Source organism: Cynara cardunculus, assembly GCF_001531365.2.
Source record: "Cynara cardunculus var. scolymus isolate 2C chromosome LG 1, CcrdV1, whole genome shotgun sequence".
Taxonomy (NCBI): Eukaryota; Viridiplantae; Streptophyta; class Magnoliopsida; order Asterales; family Asteraceae; genus Cynara; species Cynara cardunculus.
The window spans coordinates 48389961-48395606 of record NC_037528.1 but is presented as its reverse complement, the minus strand read 5'-3'; positions in this window follow the sequence as shown (position 1 = coordinate 48395606).

Below are 5646 nucleotides of genomic sequence, written 5' to 3'. Positions count from 1 at the left end.
TTGATTAATCATTTTTATTGTGGGGGGTGTTAATCATAGATATTATCATCTTCATTATTTTAATTTTAAAGAAATACATGAAATAATTTCATTAAGTATTATATGAAATAATTTCATAACTATATATAAAACAATTTTATCAAAAAAATATTATATGAAACAATTTCACAAGATTAAACAATTTCAAGAAAAAATTTAATAAGATTAAACAATAAAATCGATGGATAATGATGGTTTGTATGGTTTGTACAAATAGGATGGTTTGCATTTGATCGCTTATATATATATATATATATATATATATATATTTGCTATTTTTTATGTATACATATATTTGCTAATTTTTATGTTTTTTTGGAAATTTGCAAACACGTTTTTTTTTTTTTGACAAAATCAAACAAACCGAGGAAAAGTAAAATTCGGGTAAAGTCGGCTAACATGGTTGACACGATTCCTTGCCACCAAGGGTAGATTAGTCATTTGACAATACCACCTTTAGTGTATCGAATAAGAATTTATGATGCCAAAATCTAAAGTTTTAGTTCTATCCCACCAAATAAAATTAGGATATATCATATTTTTATATGTTTTAAAATTTATTTAATTTCAATTTCCGTTTTTTTTAATGATGTGTGTTCATATGATTGGTGGACATGAATGAAACGTGAAAATTTGGGACAATTTTTTTTATCCCTACAACATGATCTTTTTATCATGGGTTATTCGGTCGTCCCTTCCGGATCCTGGCCTCAACACTGTTTGATGAATGATTGATTGTTATAAACACGTATTGTATCAAAGCCTATCAACATTTTTGCAGCTTCGAATTTTTAAGCGTTTTATCTGTGATAAATATGTGGAACCCGTTATACTGTTTATGAAAAGAATTCGCAAGAAATGAAGAGATATATCTGAAATCCATTAGGTAAGGAACCGTAGTTGGTTCAAGAAATGGGAAGACAAAGAAGAAGAACAACTCTCTAAAAACCAAGAGCAAGATTAGAGAGAGGAGGTGTGAAAAGAACAGAAGATTGAAAAAGAAAATGAACAAGAAACTGGTCGATTTTTGTACAACTCAATCTGATATAATGGACCAATCAGTATTGGTCAAAGTAAGAGAAGCAGGTAACAGTTGTCAACGATGGTTTATTGAAAACCAGTGTGTTTGTTTCATTGGATCTAACTGCTCGAGCAGCCTGAGCACAAGTCATGAGCGTAACATACGCAAGAAGTTTACTTTAAATTAGTTCATCCGAAGATCTGATAAGAAGAGGAAGTAGTGCTGTATTCTCGTAACACATTTTAAAGTTGCATGAACAAATTATTATTTCAAATTATGAAACATTTCATTTCATTGCACATTAAACTCAACTCAGATTTTCCCCTTTCCTATCATTCTTCTCGTAAAGTATAACGTCTTTTTGACATGTAAACAATAATATTTTCAGTATATTCTACTGTACCAGCATTAAATATACATCCTACATCATGTTGAGTCAATTGGTTGGTTTTCCCATAGTATCTTTACTAAATAACTCAATTAAATGGTTGTTTGTTTCTCTCTTAATAGTTCCTTTAAGAGTCAGCCTCTAAATCGTTAAAAGGTGAATCTTGTTTGACAAAAAAAATCTGCCTCTTAATGGTTCTAAAACCCTCTAAATGATTTTGTATCCTGAGCCTCCCTTAACCATTAAGCGCTCTAATTTCATTGTAAACAATTACCAAATAATTATATTTCATTTTGCACTGTATCACGAGAGTCTCTTAATCATTCTGACCACTTAATCATTCTGCACCAAACTATTTAGCAACTGCAAAACAGCCCCTAAGTTAAGTTTGTAGTCTAGGGTTAATTACTAATTATGACTAATAATCTTGTTACTTTATCTTTCTCCACAAATCAGTTATATCAACGTTCCTGTTTTTTTTGTAATTATCAAAATATCAATTTATGAAACCACTCAAAAGTGGAGAGTCAAAGTTCAAAATCTTCATAACAATTTATATTCAATTTCGATAAATTTTCCATTTTAGATATCACAATATTAATTATATTATAAAAATATTCAATAAATTTAATAAAATAATATATATCTCTCTTCTAGACATTTAACTTGTAAGATCCCACATTGGTTGGGGAGGAGAGCAAAGGTTTCCTTATAAGGGGTTTGATACCTCCTTTATCAGACGTGTCGTAGAACCGTGAGTCCAGGTGTGTGGACAAAGCGGACAATATCTGATACAATTGGTTTCAGAAGTTACAGATGGTATCAGAGCCGGGAACCGGATTGGTGTGTCAGCAAGGACAATGAGGTCCCAAGGGGACAAAAGTTGTCGTATAAGAGATTTAATACCTCCTCTATCAGACGCGTTTAAAACCGTGATTTCAGTTCTGTGTACAAAACGAACAATATCAGTATTATTGTCGTGGGATGTCACATAACTTCATTGACCATTATTGACAAGAACAATAAAATATCACTTCTCACTCCTAAGCACTCATGTCAGAGAGTTCTCCATATTTAAAATTTTCTTTTCATTTATGAGAAGGTTTTGAAGAATCTATTGGAGTGAAAAAGTCCCCAAAATCTCCAATTTTATATTTTGAAAAGCTTCTATTTGGTATTCCATGAAATCCAAGGATGGAAAACAAAAAATACTAAGGGGCTGTTTACCAAACGTTTACTCGGGTAAGTGCTTACCAAGTCATATTACCTTACTGGATGGATATGACAATAACCAAGAATCTTATCCAGTAAGATCGAGACAAGGATGCAGAGTCTTACCCGGTAAGTGAGAGTGACGACTCTTACCATGATAAGCGATTACCGGGTAAATTGTTGCATACAATGTCGTTTTGGTGGACTAAAAAAATCTTACCCAATAAGTAAATAATATGTTAAATTTTACCGGTAAACACTTACCTGATAAGTGTTTGGTAAACGTCCCCTAATGCTTGAAGGCCTTAATATTATGATAAAATAATAATTTAGGTTGTTAATTAAAAATAAAATAAAATATTTAGGAACCAAAATAAATCAAAGACAAGAAATAGTGGGTGAAAAGAATTGGGAGCCCAACCCATAGCAAATAAGTAGGCCAACGGCCTACTTTGGCCCAAAACTAATGGGCTTCTGTTTAATTTCTTCAGCCCAATAGCTCCATGCCCAGCCCAGTTGCTTCTAATAAAAGAAATATTATATCTAATTTCAATAATTTTTCTATTTTTGAAATTTTAACATTAATTATATTAATTTAGGGAGCGTTTGGTTCAGGCAGAAGAATGAAAATGGGTATGAAAATGAGAATGAATTTCCACTCCCTTCAGTTTAACCTGGAATTAAAATTTGGGCTTATGAAAAAATGAACCCATTATATTATAAAAAACCAAACGGTTTCTTTTATTTTCATTCTCATTAATTATTGCTTAATACCTCTTACCAACCACCCCCTCAATTGTATCCTCAACAAGATTCTGTTAGCAAAAGTAGGAGACTTTCAACATCTACAATTTGTTCATGTGAACTTATATTTATGAATAGTTTCATATCTGGAACCTGTATTGAAGATGAATGATGAAGTGGTATGATCATGTACTCATGTTAGATACTGAGAGGAAGTGATCGATCGATACAATTATAAGTTCAACGTCAACATCAGATGTTTTCGTTTCTGTGGGTTTTGTTTTTAACAGTGGGTTTCTTGAGACGAGTTTGTTTGGTGATGTAGGGGTGTCAATGGTTTTTAAACTGAGTATTTGTTCTTTTGGGTTGTTTTCTTGCATCGGTAATCCATCTGTCATTAAATTCACAATTAAGTATTGGTTTTGTGTATTGGTTTTGTGAATGTACCTTGACTTCAAATATGGAATAGGAGATTGGTCTCGTTTTTAAAATTTGAATCAAGTAGATCGTTTTTTTTTTATTAAATTGGATATTAAACCCGTTATGCAAGCTGACTAATCCCATGATGACCACCTGCTTTGCAGATAGCCCGAAGTCATCGCAATTAAACCTCCGTGGCCACAAGAGGATTTTTATTCCTCTTTGGATTTGAACCTGGAACCTCCAAGTACTTTTCATCTTTGAAGTCAAGCTCAAACCAATCAGACACCACCTTTGTGGTTAATAGAACGTTTCTTTCATACAGTAAGACATGAATATTTAGGATGCTTTGATAGAACATTTTTCCTAGAATTGTTTTATAAAAAATACTAATATAATAAATTATTATTTAAGTCCAGTTAGGTTGTTCAATTGCGTCATAAAAATTATTATTCAAAGAGACATAATTTGTTAGATTGCTCAATTAAAAAATCAAAGATAAAGCACATATAATAAATTTATGCATGTTTTTAGTCGATTTAATCATTACATATGTGTGTGCGTGTGCGTATGTATGCGTATGTGCGTGTGTGTGTGTATGTATAGAATGGTTCAAATGAGAACGCTAATTATTTAAGAAACAAGAAAAAATCGTTAATGTACAAATCACATGTGATTTTACATTATGATAAAAAAAATGGTACTGGATGACTTTTGCCATGACTTAAGTCGCGTGCAGAGTTGCCCCGAATCATGTATGATTTTATACGTGAATCATATATGATTTTATACATTAACGACATTTTTTCCCTGTTTTCTGAAATAGTTAGCGTTCTCGTTTGAACCTGTCCCTATATATATATATATAGTTATAAATATATAGTTTTTTAAAGACACCAATATATAAGTTTATCCATCATTTATAAAAGGAAAAAGAAACCATGTTATACTTTCATAGGAAAAAAATAAGTCGGATTAAATGTATTTTAGTAAAAAACTATTTGATTGTTTTATGAAGTTATAAAAATTAGAAATAAGATACGACGAAAGTACAAGTTTAGATGAATGTATCACTTGTTCCCAAGAATTAAACGGTAACGATATATCGCTTTTTTCAATGGTGAAGTTGTGCGATTCACTCGTTTTATTTTCGGTTTCAAATTAATAATTCATGTATCTTAACGTACATTTTTTTTACAGATCTTGAAAGACCAAAAACCAAGAGAAAACCACAATCATGATATCTGTACCACCATCTTTGTCTATTTTTGACGGGTTTTCAAGATCATGTAAATTATCACAGCATCGAATACTGCAGGTTATTAATTTTTTTCTTTTTGTTTTATTCTCCATATACCTTTATTCAAAGCAAATCACATATTGTTCGTGGGACCTCTTCTAACTTCCACCGAGAACTTCCACCTTGTTTTAGTATATCAGATAAATATTACTGATAAATAAAAGATTACACCTAGTGGTAGTACTACCACCTACGAACATATCCAATCAACTGGTTCTGGATACCAACCAAGAAACAAAACCTACTCAGCGAAATCACGTGTCTATTAATCACAAAGTTCTGTCTCTTTTTCAGTAGGTGATTCACTATCAAAGCTAAGAAAAGGCCGGATCAAGAAAAGGGGGTACTACGAGCCCTCTGCCCCACGCATCTAACCAGTTCGCGTGGTTCACCGGTTCCACCGATTAGACCCTTAGAGTGATTCAGTCGATACAGAGGTGCACTTAAAGTGGGGGTTTGTGCTGTCCCCATTGGGCTAAATATATTTGTGCATGGAAGGGCTGGCGGCCGCTCAACTGTTCG